The sequence below is a fragment of the Salvelinus namaycush genome, chromosome 16, assembly GCF_016432855.1.
Source record: "Salvelinus namaycush isolate Seneca chromosome 16, SaNama_1.0, whole genome shotgun sequence".
Taxonomy (NCBI): domain Eukaryota; kingdom Metazoa; phylum Chordata; class Actinopteri; order Salmoniformes; family Salmonidae; genus Salvelinus; species Salvelinus namaycush.
The window spans coordinates 3,514,076-3,535,314 of NC_052322.1; the positions used below are offsets into that span (position 1 = coordinate 3,514,076).

Below are 21,239 nucleotides of genomic sequence, written 5' to 3' on the forward strand. Positions count from 1 at the left end.
CTTGAGATATAAGCTGTTTTTCAGTCTCTCAGTCTCAGCTTTAATGCACCTGTACTAACCTCGCCTGCTGGATGATAGCGAGTTGAACAGGAAGTGACTCGGGTGGTTGTTGTCCTTGATAATCTTTTTGGCCTTCCTGTGACATCGGGTGCTGTAGGTGTCCTGGAGGGCAGGTAGTTTGCCCCCGGTGATGCGTTGTCCAGACCGCACCACCCTCTGGAGAGCCCTATGGTTGTGGGCGGTGCAGTTGCTGTACCAGACAGTGATACAGATCGACAAGATTCTCTCAATTGTGCATCTGTAAAAGTCTGTGAGGGTTTTAGGTGACAAGCCAAATTTCTTCAGCCTCCTGAGGGTGAAGAGGTGCTATTGCACCTTTTTCGCCACACTGTCTGTGTGGGTGGACCATTTCAGTTTGTCAGTGATGTGTACGCCGAGGAACTTTCCACCTTCTCCACTATTGTCCCGTCGGTGTGTATAGGGGGGTGCTCCCTCTGCTGTTTCCTGAAGTCCACATTCATCTCCTTTGTTTTGTTGACGTTGAGTGAGAGGTTATTTTCCTGACACAACACTCCCAGAGCCCTCACCTCCTCCCTGTAGACTGTCTCGTCATTGTTGTTAATCAAGCCTACTACTGTTGTGTCGTCTGCAAACTTGATGATTGAGTTGGAGGTGTGCATGGCCACGCAGTCATGGGTGAACAGGGAGTACAGGAGGGAGCTGAGCAGTGTTGAAGATCAGCGAAGTGGAGATCTTGTTTCCGACCTTCACCACCTGGGGGCGGCCCGTCAGGAAGTCCAGGACCCAATTGCACAGGGCGGGGTTCAGACCCAGGGCCTCAAGCTTAATGATGAGCTTGGAGGGTACTATGGTGTTGAATGCATTCTTACATACACTAACGTTCTATTGTTTTGGGTCACTTAGAAATGTCCTTGTTTTTGAAAGACAAGCACATTTTCTGTCCATTAAAATAACATCAAATTGATCAGAAATACAGTGGAGACAATGTTAAATGTCTACACAGTGTAGACAATGTTGTAAATGCCTACTATAGCTGGAAACGGCAGATTTTTAATGGAATATTGACATAGGCGTACAGAGGCCCATTATCAGCAACCGTCACTCCAATGGCACGTTGTGTTAGCTAATCCAAGTTTATCATCTTAAAAGGCTAATTGATCATTAGAAACCCCTTTTGCAATTATGTTAGCACAGCTGAAAATTGTTGTTCTCATTAAAGAAGCAATAAAACTGGCCTTCTTTAGACTTCTTTAGACTAGAGGGACAGCATCCCGGAGTCGCCTCTTCACTGTTGACGTTGAGACTGGTGTTTTGCGGGTACTATTTAATGAAGCTGCCTGTTGAGGACTTGTGAGGCGTCTGTAAGCACACCAGCCAGCTGGTCTGCGCATGCTCTGAGGACATGGCTAGGAATGCCATCTGGGTTGGCAGCTTTGCGAGGGTTAACACGTTTAAATGTCTTACTCACATTGGCCATGGAGATGGAGAGCTCACACTCCTTGGTAGCTGGCTGTGTCGGTGGCACTGTGTTATCCTCTAAGCGGGCAAAGAACGTGTTTAGTTTGTCCGGAAGCAAGACGTCGGTGTCCGCGACGTGGCTGGTTTTCCTTTTGTAGTCCGTGATTGTCTGTAGACCCTGCCACATACGTCCTGTGTCTGAGTCGTTGAATTGCGATTCCACTTCGTCTCTATACTGACGTTTTGCCTGTTTGATTGCCTTGCGGAGGGAATCACTACTCTGTTTGTATTCTGCAATATTCCCAGTCACCTTCCCATGGTTAAATACGGTGGTTCGTGCTTTCAGTTGTTTTGTTTTTTTGCCGAAAGGAGGGCGGGGGAGGGTCTTGTATGCATCCCGGAAGTTGGAATAACAATGGTTGAGTGTTTTTCTAAAGCGAGTACTACAGTCAATATGCTGATAGAATTTAGGTAGCCATTTTCTCAAATTTGCTTTGTTACAATCCACAAATACAATAAATGCAGCCTCAGGATATATGGTTTTCAGTTTGCATAAAGTCCAGTGAAGGTCCTCCTCAAACCGTTATGGTATCGGTTTGAGGGGGGATATAAGCGGCTGTGACAATAACCGAAGAGAGTTCTATTGGGAGATAATACGGTTGGTATTTGATTGTGAGGTATTTTAGGTTGGGTGAACAAAAGGACTTGAGTTCCTGTATGTTATTACAAATACACCATGAGTTGTTAATAATGAAAGATACACCCCCACCCTTCTTCTTCCCGGAGAGCTGTTTATTCCTGTCGGCGTGATGAACTGAGAACCCAGATGGCTGGACCGACTCCGACAGTATATCCCGAGAGAGCTGTGTTTCTGTGAAACAGAGTGTGTTACAATCCCTGATGTTTCTCTGGAAAGAAACCCTTGCGAGGGTGGTTTTTTACCGATCCTGTACAGGTGTTGTTATGTGTGGACTGCCACTGCGAGGACGATCAGCTGCCCGCCCTGTCTCCCTGTAGCGCTGTCTTAGGCGTCTCACAGTACGGACATTGCAATTTATTGCCCTGGCCACATCTGCAGTCCTCATGCCTCCTTGCAGCATGCCTAAGGCACGTTCACGCAGATGAGCAGGGACCCTGGGCATCTTTCTTTTGATGTTTTTCAGAGTCAGTAGAAAGGCCTCTTTAGTGTGCAAAGTTTTCATAACTGTGACCTTAATTGCCTACCGTCTGTAAGCTGTTAGTTTCTTCACGACCGTTCCACAGGTGCATGTTCATTAATTGTTTATGGTTCATTGAACAAGCATGGGAAACAATGTTTAAACCCTTTACAATGAAGATCTGTGAAGTTATTTGGATTTTTACGAATTATCTTTGTAAGACAGGGTCCTGAAAAAGGGACGTTTCTTTTTTTGTTGAGTTTATTTTCAGATGTTATCGCAGGTGCAGTAAAATGCTTGTGTTTCTAGCTCCAACAGTGCAGTAATAATACCTAGCAATACAAAACAATACAAACATAATCCATAAAGTAAAAATAAAGAATATTAATAATTATCGGAATGAGCAATGTCAGACTCTGGAAAGAAATATACATTGAGTATACAAAACATTAAGGACACCTTATTCATATTGAGTTGCACCCCCACCCTTTGCCCTCATAGACTCTACAAGACGTCGAAAGCATTCCACAGGGATGCTGGCCTATGTTGACTACAATGCTTCCCACAGTTGTGTCCACTTGGCTGGATGCCCTTTTCTTGACACTTGTTGAGCATGAAAACTCAGCAGCTTTTCAGTTATTCACACAAACCAGTGCGTCTGGCACATACTACCATACCCAGTTCAAAGGCACGTAAATAGTTTGCCTTGCCAATTCACCTTCTGAATGGCACCCATACACAACCCATGTCTCAATTGTCTCAAGGCTTAAATCTCCTCCCTTTCATCTACAAATCAAATCCAATCAAATCACACTTTATTTGTCACGCGCAAAATATAACAGATGTAGACCTTACCGAGAAATGCTTACTTACAAGCCCTTAACCAACAATGCAGTTCAAGAAAGAGTTAAGGTAATATTTACCAATTAAACTAAAGTAAACAGTAATAAAAAGTATCACAATAAAATAACAATAACGAGGCTATATACAGAGGGTGCTGGTACTGAGTCAAAGTGCAGGTATACAGGTTAGTCGAGGCAATTTGTACATGTAGGTAGGGGTAAAGTGACTATGCATAGATAATAAACAGCAAGTAGCAACAGTGTAAAACTGTGTCAATGTAAATAGTCCGGGTGATTAATTGTTCAGCAGTCTTATGGCTTGGGGATAGAAGCTGTTAAGGAGGCTTTTGGTTCTAGACTTGGCGCTCCGGTACCGCTTGCCAATAACGAGGCCTGAACCCTTTATTGTCGAACACGGAGCCCCGCCGATCCATCACGACTGGACTGCCGACGTGATTGCCAGATGTGGTCTCAACAGGCTATTCTGTTACGATGTTGGCGAAGAACCATCTACTAGCCCCGGCCCGCTAGCTTTCTGAACGCTGTGTCCCCTGCTCGCCTAGCGTAGTAGTGACTACCGAACAGCACCCTGACTCACCTATTGCTGCTCTTTTGACCCTATGATCACTCGTCTACACAGCTGATGCCCCCTGGACTGTTTCAATAACACGGTACCTTATTTTGTTTACCTGTCGGCCCCAGCCTCGAACTCAGGTCTTGTATGTACCTAACTGACCCGCTCTGCCCATTCATCGCCATTTACCCGCTGTTGTCTAAGCTCTCCTGATCAACACCTGTGATTGCTTTATGCCTCACTCTAATGTCAATATGCCTTGTCTACTGGTGTCTTGGCTAGTTCTTATTGTTTTATTTCACAGTAGAGCCCTCAGTCCTGCTCAAAATTACTTAGATAGCTATTTTGTCCCACCCCACACACATGCGGAGACCTCACCTGGCTTAACTGGTGCCTCCAGAGACGAAACCTCTCTCATCATCAAGGAACCCACCAGGTACAACCCTAAATCCGTAAACATGGGCACCCTAATAGACATTATCCTGACCAACTTGCCCTCCAAATACACCTCTGCTGTCTTCAATCAGGATCTCAGTGATCACTGCCTCATTGCCTGCGTCCTTTATGGGTCCGCGGTCAAACGATCACCCATCATCACTGTCAAACGCTCCCTAAAACACTTCAGCAAGCAGGCCTTTCTAATCGACCTGGCCCGGGTATCCTGGAAATATATTGACCTCATTCCGTCAGTAGAGGATGTCTGGTTATTCTTTAAAAGTGCTTTCCTCACCATCTTAAATAAGCATGCCCCATTCATAAAATGTAGAACTAAGAGCAGATATAGCCCTTGGTTCACTCCAGACTTGACTGCCCTTGACCAGCACAAAAACATCCTGTAGCGTACTGCATTAGCATCGAATAGCCCCCGCAATATGCAACTTTTCAGGGAAGTTAGGAACCAATATACACAGGCAGTTAGGAAATCAAAGGAAAGCTTTTTCAAACAGAAATGTGCATCCTGTAGCACAAACTCCAAAAAGTTCTGGGACACTGTAAAGTCCATGGAGAATAAGAGCATCTCCTCCCAGCTGCCCACTGCACTGAGGCTAGGAAACACTGTCACCACCGAAGAATCTACGATAATCGAAAATGTCAATAAGCATTTTTCTATGGCTGGCCATACTTTCCACCTGGCTACTCCGGTCAACAGCTCTGCACACCCACAGCAACTTGCCCAAGTCTCCCCCATTTCTCCTTCACCCAAATCCAGATAGCTGATGTTCGGAAAGAGCTGCAAAATCTGGACCCATACAAATCACCAGGGCTAAACAATCTTGACCCTCTCTTTCTAAAATTATCCACCGCAATTGTTGCAACCCCTATTACTAGCCTGTTCAATCTCTCTTTTGTATCGTCTGAGATCCCTGAAGATTGGAAAGCTGCCGCGGTCATCTCCATCTTCAAAGAGGGAGACACTCTAGACCCAAACTGTTACAGACCTATATCTATCCTACCCTGCCTTTCTAAAGTTTTCAAAAGCCAAGTTAACCTGTTTGGGCTGCAGGGACAATATTGAGTAGCCGGATAAAAGGTGCCCATTTCAAACGGCCTCGTACTCAATTCTTGCTCGTACAATATGCATATTATTATTACTATTGGATAGAAAACACTCTCTAGTTTCTAAAACCATTTGAATTATATCTGTGAGTAAAACAGAACTCCTTTTGCAGCAAACTTCCTGACAGGAAGTGGAAAATCTGAAATCGATGCTCTCTTCTAGGGCCTGCCTATTAAAGTCCTTGATATTTATTCGTTTAGATGCACTTCATACGTCTTCCACTAGATGTCGACAAGCAGTGAGAGAAGAAATGGAGTGTGTAACTTGATCTGGGCTCGAATAAATGCTCTTTGTATGACGTGTCACCAGTTTCCTGTTTTCTGGAGAGCGCGTCAAGGGACCTGGATTTGCCTTCTGATAAGCTGTCGTTATGGACGACTAATATCTCCGGCTTTGATTTTATTTGATACATGTGACAATATCATCGTAAAGTATGTTTTTTCAATATAGTTTAATCAGATTATTGAAATTTTTTCGGGAGTTTTGCCGTGTTCCGTTCTCTGAGTTTGTTGACGATGGAGAGATTCGTGCCACTTGGCAAGTGTGCTTGCTAAATCGAGAGGGAAAAAGGCCGTTCTAAAACCAAACAACGATTGTTCCCGACAAAGGACCCCTTGTACAACATTCTGATGAAAGATCAGCAAAAGTAGGACCCATTTTGTGATGTTATTTCATATATCTGTCGTACATGTGAACTAGTCGTTTGCGGCCAGGTTTTGGGTACTCTCTCGCCATAACGTAAACTGCATATCGTAATGAAGTTATTTTTAGAATTCTAACACGGCGATTGCATTAAGAACTAGTGTATCTATCATTTCCTATACAACATGTATTTTTTAGTTATGTTTATGAATAGTTATTTGGTCAGAATATGTGTGTCAGAAAAAGTGTCAGAAAAATATCCGGACGTTGTGGTAAAAATATGCTACGTTAGCACAATGTATAACCACTGATTTCAGCTCTAAATATGCACATTTTCGAACAAAACATAAGTGTATGTATAACCTGATGTTATAGGACTGTCATCTGATGAAGCTTATCAAGGTTAGGCAAAAATTATATATATTTTGCTGGTTTGTTACGATCGCTAACTTTTGCTACTGAGGAATGGCTTGTGTTTCTGGCTATTGTGGTAAGCTAATATAACGCTATATTGTGTTTTCGCTGTAAAACACTTAAGAAATCGGAAATATTGGCTGGATTCACAAGATGCTTGTCTTTCATTTGCTGTACACTATGTATTTTTCAGAAATGTTTTATGATGAGTATTTAGGTATTTGCCGTTGGTGTCTGTAATTATTATGGCTGCTTTCGGTGCAATTTCTGATTGTAGCTGCAATGTAAACTATGATTTATACCTGAAATATGCAAATTTTTCGAACAAAACATAGATTTATTGAATAACATGTTATAAGACTGTCATCTGATGAAGTTGTTTGTTGGTTAGTTTGGTTGGTTCTTGGTTAGTTAGGTTTGCTTTGTGCATGCTACCTGTGCTGTGAAAAATGTCTGTCCTTTTTTGTATTTGGTGGTGAGCTAACATAAATATACGTGCTGTTTTCGCTGTAAAACATTTTAAAAATCGGACATGTTGGCTGGATTCACAAGATGTGTACCTTTCATTTGCTGTATTGGACTTGTTAATGAGTGAAAGTTAAATATTTCTAAAAAATATATTTTGAATTTCGCGCCCTGCACTTGAAGTGGCTGTTGTCATATTGTGGCCGGCCTCGGGCTTGCAGCCAGAAGAAGTTAAATATTTCTAAAAAATATATTTTGAATTTCGCGCCCTGCACTTGAAGTGGCTGTTGTCATATTGTGGCCGGCCTCGGGCTTGCAGCCAGAAGAAGTTAACAAACAGATCACCGACCATTTCGAATCCCACCGTACCTTCTCCACTATGCAATCTGGTTTCCGAGCTGGTCATGGGTGCACCTCAGCCACGCTCAAGGTCCTAAACGATATCATATCCGCCATCGATAAAAGACAATACTGTGCAGCCATCTTCATCGACCTGGCCAAGGCTTTTGACTCTGTCAATCACCGCATTCTTATCGGCAGACAATAGCCTTGGTTTCTCAAATGACTGCCTCGCCTGGTTCACCAACTACTTCTCAGATAGAGTTCAGTGTGTCAAATCGGAGAGCCTGCTGTCCGGACCTCTGCCAGTCTCTGTGGGGGTGCCACAGGGTTCAATTCATGGACCGACAATTTTCTCTGTATACATCAATGATGTTGCTCTTGCTGCTGGTGATTCTCTGATCCACCTCTATGCAGACGACACCATTCTGTATACTTCTGGCCCTTCTTTGGACACTGTGTTAACAATCCTCCAGACAAGCTTCAATGCCATACAACACTCCTTCCGTGGCCTCCAACTGCTCTTAAATGCAAGTAAAACTAAATGCATGCTCTTCAACCGATCACTGCCTGCACCCGCCCGTCTAGCATCACTACTCTGGACGATTCTGCCTTAGAATATGTGGACAACTACAAATACCTAGGTGTCTGGTTAGATTGTCATCTCTCCTTCCAGACTCACATTAAGCATCTCCAATCCAAAATTAAATCTAGAATCGGCTTCCTATTTCGCAACAAAGCATCATTCGCTCATGCTGCCAAACATACCCTCATAAAACTGACTATCCTACCGATCCTTGACTTCGGCGATGTCATTTACAAAATAGCCTCCAACACTCTACTCACCAAATTGGATGTAGTCTATCACAGTGCCATCCGTTTTGTCACCAAAGCCCCATATACTACCCACCACTGCAAGCATACCTGTATGCTCTTGTTGGCTGGCCCTCGCTTCATATCATCGCCAAACCCAGTGGCCCCAGGTCATCTATAAGTCTTTGCTAGTCTTTGCTAGTCTTTGCTAGGTAAAGCCCCGCCTTATCTCAGCTCACTGGTCACCATAGCAGCACCCACCCGTAGCACATGTTCCAGCAGGTATATTTCACTGGTCATCCCCAAAGCCAACTCCTCCTTTGGCCATCTTTCCTTCCAGTTTTCTGCTGCCAATGACTGGAACGAATTGCAAAAATCACTGAAGCTGGAGTCGTATATCTCCCTCACTAACTTTAAGCATCAGCTGTCAGAGCAGCTTACCGATCATTGCACCTGTACACAGCCCATCTGTAAATAGCCCACCCAACTACCTCATCCCCATATTTGTCACGTTCCTGACCTTATTTCCTTTATTTTGTCTTTGTTTAGTATGGTCAGGGCGTGAGTTGGGGTGGGCATTCTATGTTATGTGTTTCTATGTTGGGTTCAATGTATTAGCCTGATATGGTTCTCAATTAGGGGCAGGTGTTTTACGTTTCCTCTGATTGAGAACCATATTAAGGTAGGCTGTTCTCACTGTTTGTTTGTGGGTGATTGTTGCTGTGTCGGTGTTTGTACCACACGGGACTGTTTCGTTTCGTTCGTTCGTGTGTTCCGTCCTGTTCGTGCGTTCATGTGTTTTGTTCTCAAGTTCAGGTCTGTTCACGTCGTTTGTTATTTTGTAGTTTGTTCAAGTGTTTTTCGTCTTCGTTTAAATAAACGTGATTATGTCTTTAAACTACGCTGCATATTGGTCCGATCCTTGCTCCTCTTCAGATGAGGAGAAAGACGAGCGTGACAATATTGTTATTTTTTTTTTCTTCTCCTTTGCACCCCAGTATCTCGACTTGCACATTCATCTTCTGCACATTGTTTAATTGCTAAATTGTAATAATTTCGCCACTATGGCCTATTTATTGCCTTACCTCCCTAATCTTACCTAATTAGCGCACACTGTATATAGATTTTTCTATTGTGTTATTGACTGTACGTTTGTTCATCCCATGTGTAACTCTGTGTTGTTTGTGTCGCACTGCTTTGCTTTGTCTTGGCCAGGTCGCAGTTGTAAATGAGAACTTGTTCTCAAATGGCCTACCTGGTTAAATAAATGTTGAATAAATTAAATAAATGTGGTAGCAGAGAGAGCAGTCTATGACTTGGGTGACTGGAGTCTTTTAAACTTTTGTTGGTCTTTCCTCTGACACCGCCTAGCCACTTTGGCCTAGTATATAGGTCCTGGATGGCTTTGATGTACTGGGCCATACGCACTACCCTTTGTAGCTCCTTACGGTCAGATGTCGAGCAGTTGCCATACCAGGCGGTGATGCAACCCTTCAGGATGCTCTCAATGGTGCAGCTGTAGAATTTTTAGGATTTAAGTGGATTTAACAAGTGAAACCAATAAGGGATCATAGCTTTCACATGGATACATATGGTCAGTCTATGTCATAGAAAGAGCAGGTGTCCATACTCAGTGTACAGTGCATTCGGAAAGTATTCAGACCCCTTGACCTTTTCCACATTTTGTTACAGCCTTATTCTAAAATGGGTTAAATAGATTGTTTATTCCTCATCAATCTACACACAATACCGCATAATGACAAAGCAAAAACAGTTTTTTGACATTTTTGCAAATGTATAAAAATAAATAACTGAAATATTTACATAAGTATTCAGAACCTTCACTCTGTACTTTGTTGAAGCACCTTTGGCAGCGATTACAGCTTTGAGTCTTCTTGGGTATGACACTACAAGCTTGACACACCTGTACTCAGACACATGGGAAAGTATCAAATTGACTGAGACATTGTGACTTTTTGACATTCTGATTGGGCATCTCTCTGATGTGATGGGCATGTGTGTACATATGTGTGTGTATGTGTGCCCGTGTGTTTGCGCGTGTCAGTGTGTTCCGCCTCTCTGACTGAGGCATTGAACTTGGATGTAAGATTTTCTGGAAACAAAGTTATTTATTTGTCAAGAGTAGTAGGCTAAGGCCCAGTTCTCTGTGACATTTTAGAGACACATTTGCATCGACCCACCCTCGCACACACTCATAAAGAAGTTTCAAAAGAAGTTTCACACAGAGAGCACAAAGAAGAAAGAACATTGAGAGAGAATTGACTTTAACTAAGGAAAATAAGAAAAATAAGTTTGTCACGCTCGTCGAAAGGAATGGACCAAGGCGCAGCGTGGTGAGCATACATTTTAGTTTATTTATAATGTCACCAACAAAACAAGAAATAACAAACGTAAAGCTACATAGGGCTCGCAGGCCACTACACATAGACAACTACCCACAATCACAGGTAGGAAAAAGGGCTGCCTAAGTATGATTCCCAATCAGAGACAACGATAGACAGCTGTCCCTGATTGAGAACCATACCCGGCCAAAACATAGAAATACAAAACATAGAAATAAAGAAACTAGAATGCCTAGAATTAAAGAGCAGCAGTAAAATAACAATAGCAAGACTATATACAGGGGGGTACCGATACAGAGTCAATGTGCTTGGGCACCGTTTAGTTGAGGTAGTATGTACTTGTAGGTAGAGTTATTAAAGTGACTATGCGTAGATGATAACAACAGAGAGTAGCAGTGGTGTAAAGAAGGGGGGGGGGGGCAATGCAAATAGTCTGGGTAGCCATTTGACTAGATGTTCACGAGTCTTATGGCTTGAGGGTAGAAGCTGTTTAGAAGCCTCTTGGACCTAGACTTGGCACTCCGGTACCGCTTGCCGTGCGGTAGCAGAGAGAACAGTCTATGAATAGGGTGGCTGGAGTCTTTGACAATTTTTAGGGCCTTCCTCTGACACCGCCTGGTATAGATGTCCTGGATGGCAGGAAGCTTGGCCCCAGTGATGTACTCGGCCGTTCGCACTACCCTCTGTAGTGCCTTGCAGTTGGAGGCCGAGCAGTTGCCATACCAGGCAGTGATGCAACCAGTCAGGATGCTCTCGATGGTGCAGCTGTAGAACCTTTTGAGGATCTGAGGACCCATGCCAAATCTTTTCAGTCTCCTGAGGGGGAATAGGTTTTGTCGTGCCCTATTCACGACTGTCTTGGTGTGCTTGGACCATGTTAGATTGTTGGTGATGTCTCTAGGACTGTCTCTGCCGCCCTCTGGTGACAGGTGGAACCATGACATCCTTAAGGTTACCTCATTGATAGAGGTTTGGTAAAGTAGTTGTTAGAGTTTTAGACGCCATTTGAGGGGGGAGACAAAAAACTGTTGATAGTGTTGTAAAAGGTAAGAAACTGTTTTTCTTGTTATTAAATATTGTGCTTCTCATAAAATTGTAATAGACAAAAAAACGAATATTTTATTGGCGCAGCCCAACGGGTGTTTAGGTAAGGGCGCTGAGAATGGCCCAGCTCGGCACTTTGCTGCCTCTCCCGAGCGCGTATATTCATAATTAGTTGACCTCAAAGTGTTTAGAATGCACTGATGCAGACATGTCTTGGCCCGCTGAATGGCATATGCAGATGTCAGGTGAGAAGCAACTGCGGCCCCTCATGATGAGTTCAGATTTATTGTGGCCCCGACCTCAATCAAAGTGGCCCATTCCTGCATTAGTGCATATCGTACATACTTGACTTAATGTCTTACTAGTAAGCATTGTAATAAGCATGTAACAGTTGCTGACCCTTGTACTTGGTGACCCCTGCAGAGTTGACACTGAGAGGCTCCTGGAAGTCCACCCTCAGACAGGAGCTGCTACTGACAGACAGACGGACAAAGCTGGGAGCATCTTTATATTATCCGCTATTGTTTACTTTTTAAAGCTTCAACAATGTTATTCATGCCATCACATTCAGTCAGTGCTGTCAAAAAGTCAGAAATTTTAATAATTTCATAATATATCACATACCCAGCATTCCCTGGAATCAGTGAAAAGTTCTGTGGACTATCGTGGTTAAATCAAGATCAACTAAATTGATATCCCACATTCATAATTATTCATCAGTCAACTTACAGTAAAACAGTTACATACAGTTTTCAATCACTCAAAGACGTATTTTTCTTTATTCATAATCGTAACATGCACCTTACACTATCTGAAGAATTCCACTACTGTATTTGAGAACCAGAGAAAAGCCTACAATCATGGAGTATGAAAATCATGGAGTATGTAGAATGATGAAGAGGAAAAACTCCTCTATGCATCAAAGTCCAGATTGATTCAGGTGTAAGGGGGCTGCCTACCTGCTACCACGCGTATAAAACGTTAAAACAGGATCGGGTTGTCCGCCCCCCTTATATATATATATTTCTTTTTTAAATGAAATTCACTGAGGAGGATGGTCCTCCCCTTCCTCCTCTGAGGAGCCTCCACTGACATAGACACACACACACACACACACACACACACACACACACACACACACACACACACACACACACACACACACACACACACACACACACACACACACACACACACACACCCGCTCTGTCCCAGCCATCACAACGTGGAACCCATTACCAGCTCAGCCCAGACAGAATGCCATCAAAAAAAAGAACAGAAAAATTGAAATCAAGGCAATGCTGGATTGATCTGGGTACCAACTGCACTTCAAGTAGAGCTGAGCACATGATCTCTGGCTCAAAAATGTCTAATGCCACACACACACACACACACACAGTATATTTTACAATTAAGTTGCACAAGGCAGTGCCCCTGGGTGTGTACTATGTGTGTTTTTGCGTGTATTTGGGTCTGCATGTTTGTGTGTGTGTGTGTGTATTTGTATCTACTGACTGGCATGCTCAACGCCCGTCTGCATGCGTCTGAAGAGATGGTGCCTCCGCTCCCAGGCCTTGAGTTGCCTCTCATGGTCCGACGACTCCCGCTCCCCGGGGCCCTCGCTACGCACCTGGGCCTGTAGGTCCCCCATGCGCTCCTCTGCCTCGCGGACCAATGTGGCCAGGTGCACAGCACAGCCCTCAAGGCTCACGACTGCAGGTCACAATAGTTGTAATTTATATTAACACGAGAATCTCCGAGGTGATCAACACATTACTTTATCAGCTCTTTGAAATAAAATTATCACTTTTGGGGGAAATAAATAAATCATTTTTTTCATTTCTTCAACATATTGTTCTTCCCTCAGAAAATGAGACCCAATAGATGTGCTGAAAACACACAACTCTTTAATTCTAAGAAACCTCCTCTCTTCCCATAATCCACTGGTATAACACTCTAGCCTTTTTAATGTCTTTGTTTGTCAGAGGCACTAACGCAGATTCCTAATTAAAGCCCATTTAACTTCGGAGTCACTCTTTAAGGGTGACATCATTCAGAGTTAAAATAACAGAGAAAAGTGTGACCGGGCAGGGTTTGGTTCCTCTGTGAATTTCAATGGGACACCCAATATGACGGGAAAATTGTTTGTCAGTGATGTAAGGTTCCGAGGTATAACTAAGTTATTCTAGTACTCTGTCTATATTTCAGCTTGACTCAGTATCTATCACGTCACCATGTCTCACTTTGGCTTAAGTGTGTCTTCATGCATGAGGTGGTGAGGGTAGGCAACAACACATCCGCCACACTGACCCTCAACACGGGGGCCCCTCAGGGGTGCGTGCTTAGTTCCCTCCTGTATTCCCTGTTCACCCACATCTGTGTGCCCGCACATGACTCCAACACCATCCCTAAGTTTGCTGACGACACAACCGTGGTAGGTCTGATCACCGACGACGATGAGACAGCCTATAGGGAGGAGGTCAGGGAACTGTCAGTGTGGTGCCAGGACAGCAACCTCTCCTTCAACGTCAGCATGAAAAATGAGCTGATCGTGGACTGCAGGAAACGGAGGGCTGAGCACGCCCCCAAATCACGCCGACAGGGCTATAGTGGAGCAGGTTGAGATCTTCAAGTTCCTAAGTGTCCACATCACTAGTTTCAAGTTTTAATGTCACCTGCACAAGTCCAGTGAAATACCTCTCTTGCAAGCTCTAACCCCAACAATGCAGGAATCAATTTCAATGTAGTACTAAAAATACATAAGAGAAATAAAAATAAGAAGAATACGAGAAAGTAAGTAAGCTATATACAGGGTCAGTTCCAATACTATATTTGCAATGTGCAGGGATACTGAAGTGATAGAGGTAGATATGTATAGGGGTAAGGTGACTAGGAATCAGGATATAAGATAAACAGAGTAGCAGCAGCGTATATAAGGATTGCATGTGAGTGTGTGCATGTGTGCATGTGTGTACAGTCAGTATAAATGTGTGTCTATGTTATGTGTGAGCAAATTAAGTGAGAGAGTGTGTGTGTGTGTGTGTGTGTGTGTGTGTTTTGGAGTGTGAGTGTGCGTAGAGACAGTGCAAAAAATACAAGGGTCAACTCAGATAGTCTGTGTGTCCAATTTGTTAGCTATTTAGCAGTCTTGTGGCTTTGGGGTAGAAGCTGTTCAGGAGCCTACCATCAAGGACCTCTATACCAGGCGATGTCAGAGGAAGACCCTAAAAATGTCAAAGACTCCAGCAACCCAAGTCATACCCTGCTCTCTGATACTGCACGGCAAGCGGTACCAATGCACCAAGTCTGGAACCAACAAAACCCTGAACTGCTTCTTCCCCCAAGCCATAACACTGCTAAATAGCTAACAAAATGGACACACAGACTATCTGAGTTGAAAACCCTTTTGCCACACCAGTCTCAACGTCAACAGTGAAGAGGCGACTCCGGGATGCTGGTCTTCTAGTCAGAGTTCCTCTGTCCAGTGTCTGTGTTCTTTTGCCAATCTTAATCTTTGATTTTTATTGGCCAGTCTGAGATATGGCTTTTTCTTTGCAACTCTGTTTAGAAGGCCAGCATCGGAGTTGCCTCTTCACTGTTGACGTGGAGGCTGGTCTTTTGTGGGTACTATTTAATGAAGCTGCCAGTTGAGGACTTGTGAGGCGTCTGTTTCTCAAAATAGACACTGTAATGTACTTGTCCTCTTGCTCAGTTGTGCACCGGGGCCTCCCACTCCTCTTTCCATTCTGGTTAGAGCCAGTTTGCACTGTTCTGTGAAGGGAGTAGTACACAGCGTTGTATGAAATCTTCAGTTTCTTGGCAATTTCTCGCATGGAATAGACTTCATATCTCAGAACAAGAATAGACTGACGAGTTTCAGAAGAAAGTTATTTGTTTCTGGTCATTTTGAGGTTGTAATCAAACCCATAAATGCTGATGCTCCAGATACTCAACTAGTCTAAAGAAGGCCAGTTTTATTGCTTCTTAAATCAGAACAACAGTTTCAGCTGTGCTAACATAATTGCAAAATGGTTTTCTAATGATCAATTAGCCTTTTAAAATGATAAACTTGGATTAGCTAACACAACGTGCCATTGGAACACAGGAGTGATGGTTGCTGATAATGGGCCTGATAATATTCCATAAAAAATCTGCCGTTTCCAGCTACAATAGTCATTTACAACATTAACAATGTCTACACTGTGTTTCTGATCAATTTTATGCCATTTTAATGGACCAAAAAATAGCTTTTCTTTCAAAAGCAAGGACATTTGTAAGTGACCCCAAACCTTTGAGCGGTAGCGTACATGTCTAGCTCAATTACCTCGTTCCCCTGCACATTGACTTGGTACTGATACCCGTGTATATAGCCAAGTTTCCGTTACTCTTTGTGTATTTATTATGACTTTTATTATTACATGTTATTACTTTTCTTTTCTTTCTCTATTTTCTTTCTCTCTGCATTGTTGGGAAGGGCCGTAAGTAAGCATTTCACTGTTTATATACACCTATTGTTTACGAAGCATGTGACGAATACAAAATGTATTTCATTTTATGTATTTTCAGAGGCATATGCCCACTCAGATTTGCCAGCAGCTTACCACCCTGCATCCCACTGATGGCTTGTTTCTGAAGCTAAGCAGGGTTAGTCCTGGTCAATCCCTGGATGGGAGACCAGATGCTGCTGGAAGTGGTGTTGGAGGTCTGGTAGGTGGCACTTTTTCATCTGGTCTAGACTTTTTTTTAAATATCCCAATGCCCCAGGGCAGTGATTGGGGACATTGCCCTGTCTTTTGGATGGGACGTTAAACGGGTGTCCTGACTCTCTATCTTGACTAAAGATCCCATGGCACTTATTGTAAGAGTGTTAAATTCCCCATCTGGCCCTCATACCCAATCTGGGCCTTTGTCCTGTTTCAAAACATTTAATAAATAATATTTTAAATGATTGTTGTTGTCTCTCTGTAATACTACTAGCCACCTAGACATGTTATGAAGTTGGCTTTAGCTAGCCCAGATAGGTTCCCAATCTCCCAACTTCATAACTAGCTGTCAAGAAGCCATTTCAGGCTATCAATACATTTAGAGTAGCTAGCTTGTCTAACTATCTTCGCAGGCATGCCTGCTGGCAAGGTTGGTAGACTCTAGAAAAGCAAGCAATAACTAAATGACCTGAATAAGACTCACATTTACCTAGATTTTAGCAGCAATGCAGAGAATAATATTTTGTTTCTTTAAAAAAAAGAACCACCAGTCGAGGATACAGACAGCTCAAGAGGTATGCTTAGATGTTTGCTTATTTTTTTTACATTGAATTAAGCAAAATTATTATGGCTCTAGATTGCAGGAAAAAGCTGTTTCAGGTGTTTGAAATATGCAAAATTCTCCAACTTCCAGAAAACCACCCCACAGCCATCCTCATGTACTTTGTGCCCCCTTAGATGTTTGGGGTGCATGACAGCCCTGTGCATGTCTCAGTATGTCTCAGTGTTTTGTCCCTTTCTTGTACCATCTGAGCAACACAAGACCACTACGAGTCTATGCCTGTCTATAAATGCCTATATCTGTCTCCCTCTGTTTGTCTCTGTACAGTATGTCTCTCTGACGTCTCTGTCCCTGTCTGTCTCAGGGAGCCACAGACAGACTCTGTGAAGTCTGCTACAGCAGAATCAATGGCGTCCTTTCAAAGCCCAACGAAAGCCCCGCATTGTCTATGATCTCAATTCACCTCAGATGGAGTTTGATTACAACGTTCTTATAAAAACGCTGACTCTGTATCCTGGCTAGGGCTGACGGGAGAGCCCTTTATTTCTCTCCCCCTCTCCCTCTCCCTCTCTTTCTATTTCCCTCTCTTTTTTCTTCATGTGTTATTTGGGCTCCGGAGAGCAATCAAAGAGCGAACTTCAGTAAACACCACTTTCCCTCAAGTGTTTTCAATTTGGTGATACCTTTATAAAATGTCTGGATAGGTTCTGGAAAGGGAGTGCAAACACACAAATAGTCTGGGAGAGCTCGGTGAGGCCTAATCGTTAGCAGAGAGTGAGACGGCGGAGGCTGCTAGATCACAGGCGGCAGAATGGCCTTATGAAGATGACTAATATCGCATCGAGATGACTAACAACACCCCCTGAGCACCATTGTGTTTTTCGTCTCTCTTTCTTTCTTCTCTCTCTGCCAACTTTGACATACTCTGTAGTGTGGGAACGTGCTTTTTTTTGTGCGTGTGAGAGGTTGGTTGTTCTGCTGGTTGTGGTTGCTGTGGCAACTGCTCTGGTTGCCGTGGCGGTGGGTACAGTTGGCCATGCTTGCCAGAGTTAGAATGAAGTCACTTTTAGACACTGATCTAAAGTCAGTTTTGCGGGCCTCCCGAGTGGCGCAGCAGTCTAAGGCACTGCGTCGCATCGCTAGAGGCATCACTACAGCCCCGGGTTTGATCCCGAGTTGTAACACAACCGGCCATGATTGGGAGTCCCATAGGGCGAGGCACAATTGGCCCAGCATCGTCCAGGTTAGGGAAAGGTTTGGACAGGGGGGTCTTTACTTGGCTCATTGCGCTCTAGCGACTCCTTGTGGCTGGCTGGGTGCCTGCAGGCTGACCTCGGTCGCAAGTTGAACAGTGTTTCATCCGACACATTGGCGCGGCTGGCTTCCGGGTTAAGCAGGCGGGTGTTAAGAAGCGCGGTTTGGCGGGTCATGTTTCGGAGGACGCATGACTCGACCTTCGCCTCCCGAGCCCATTGGGGAGTTGCAGCAAATAGACAAATTGGGGAGAAAATTCAGTTTTGTGTTTTACAGGTTAAGATTTGGGGAGGGTAAGCTCATCCTAAATCAGTACCAAAAGTGCATCTTCTACTCATACTATGGTTTATGATGGAACATGCTCCATATTTTCTTCAATAAACAACTGTAATGATCCTATAAGCTAAGGAGCGAGCGTGCAAGTGGGCACGCAGGCAAGCAGGTGAACAGACAGACAGAAAGTCAGTCAGTCAGAACAAATACAGACAGCCAGACAGAAAGACAGACAGATAGCCAGTCAGCCAACCAACCAGCAAGCCAGAACAGGTACCCACAGTGGGGGCTCTCCTTGGCTCCGGCGTGGAGCAGCAGCCTGGCCATGGGTACGTTGTTGGTCATGATGGTCATGTCCAGGGGCAGCAGGCCCTCACTGTTTGGGATGTTGAGGTGGGACAGGAGTAACTGCACCAGGTCCATCTCCTGGTGCTCCACCGCCTCGAACAGCACCTCGTTGCTCTGGAACTAACACACATAAACACGTTTGAAGAGATACTTCAGGATTTTGGCAATCAAGCCCTTTAACTCATGGATACCATTTTTATATCTCTGTGTGCAATTTGAAGGAATTTTTGAACTAGCGTTAGTGCAATTGCTAACTAGTGTTAGCACAATGCCTGGAAGTCTATGGTAACTGCTAGCATGCTAGTATATACCATAGACTTTCAGTTATTTTGCTAACGCTAGTAAGCATTGGCTCGCAAAACTAACTCTAACTTATATCATACTGGATGCAGAGATATAACAAATGGTTCATCTGACTAATTGACAAAATCCTGAAATATCCCTTTAATGAGACTTTGGTGTTAGGGGCTGTGTTGAGCATGTCTTGAACCAGTGTTGTGTCTGTGTTGAGCCTGTGTTGTGTCTGTGTTGAGCCTGTGTTGTGTCTATGTTTAGTCTGTGTCTCGCTTGTATCTCACCTGTGTTGAACCTGTGTTTAAACCTGTATTGACCGTGTGTTGAGCCTGTGTCCCTCGCCATGGTGGACTTGCGGAGGTGCTCCTAGTCGCACCGTCTTGACACCACACTGTCCTCCAGGTCAGGCAGGTTGCCCGCAAGGAACTTCCCCGACAAGTTCCTGTAGAGGCGGCAGGCAGCGCTCGGGGATGACAGGCTGGTGGACTTGTTCCGGGTAGGAAGAGGGTGAGGCTTCCGCATCTCTCGCTGGGTCATCTTGGCTGAATCAGCCATGCGGGGAGAAAGCGGATCATCGATGCAGGGGAGGGTCGAAAGTGGGTTTTAGTGAGTATTAGTATCAATCATTATATCAGTCATAGTATGGTATTTTAGCAGACACTTTTATCCAAGGTGACACTTTTATCCAAGTTTATTTTGGCAACTGTAGTATATTCAGTATTTGTGGACCATGAGGGAATCAAACCCATAAGCCTGGTGTTGCTAGGACTTACCCACTGAGCCATTGGAACCACAGGGGGAATGGGGTGAGTGTTATTGTACTTTGCTATTTTTGAATCACTAGCACTGTGGTTACCAGCGCTTTTGAAGAATGCACCAAACATTACCGACACTATGTTTGGTGGGCCACATGTTTGACGCTTCTGCCTTAGATGTTATAATATGTTATAATAAACAGTACCTTGCTTGTTAACGTCTGTAACATGTCTTGTTTAGAATGTCCTTAACATGGAGGCTCTGACGAAGACTAAGAAAACACATTAGATCCTACACCAGCTACGGAATTAATGCACAATTTTGAAGTGACTTACCTCTTTTTTTAAGGGTCATGTGTTATGAGGTAGGGCCAAGAGTTTTTCCGAACCAAATGACCTGGCAAGGAAAAACTCTGGGCCTTAATAATGGACTATAAGGTTTTAACTTAACGTTTTCCTGGTCAGCTGGTCAGGACAAACTCCTGGTCCTGGTCCTGACACGTTTTCTTAATTCCATGCCAATGTGCCAGCAAACCAGGTGGGTATCGCATTGGCATAATTTCTAAGTAATTATGATAGTTAACGTTAACATATGAGTCATCATTGGCACTGCCATCGCTGTTCCTCTGCCAGTCCTGCCCTCTAACCTGACACCTCTTTCTCATGAGAGGCTGAGATGAGCTCATTCCTTCCTATCTTGGCATCTGTGGCATGGCAGATATGCTGCCCTCTCCACTCTGCCACAGGAACAATGTGAATGACTGGGGAGCTTGGGCTGTGATGCTAACACACACGCTGACGGAAGTGTCAATGGGATGCATAGGCGGTGGTGGTGCATTCCGTAACCCGATCCCACACAAGATAGATGAAGGAAGAAAGATAGAAAGTGTGAAAAAATTATGAAACACCTGCTTTGGCCACCTTTCCTTCTAGTTCTCTGCTGCCAATGACTGGAACGAATTGCAAAAATTCACTGAAGTTGGAGACTTATATCTCCCTCACTAACTTTAAGCATCAGCTGTCAGAGCAGCTTACCGATCGCTGCAGCTGTACACAGCCCATCTGTAAATAGCCCATCCAACCAACTACCTACCTCATCCCCATATTTGTTTTTGTTTTTCTGCTCTTCTGCACACCAGTACTTCTACTTGCACATCCTCATCTGCACATATATCACTCCAGTGTTAATTGCTAAATTGTAATTACTTTGCCACTATTGGCCTATTCATTGCCTTACCTCCTTACTTCATTTGCACACACTGTATACAGACTTTTCTATTGTGTTATTTGACTGTACGTTTGTTTATCCCATGTGTAACTCGGTGTTGTGGTTTCTGTCGCACTGCTTTGCTTTATCTTG

General features: G+C 43.9%; 1 pseudogene; it reads right to left on the bottom strand.

Moving 5' to 3' along the window:
• The window catches only part of LOC120060856, a 34,263-nt pseudogene extending 14,584 nt beyond the window's left edge, over nt 1-19,679 (bottom strand).
• Between the last annotated feature and the right edge of the window lie 1,560 nt (nt 19,680-21,239).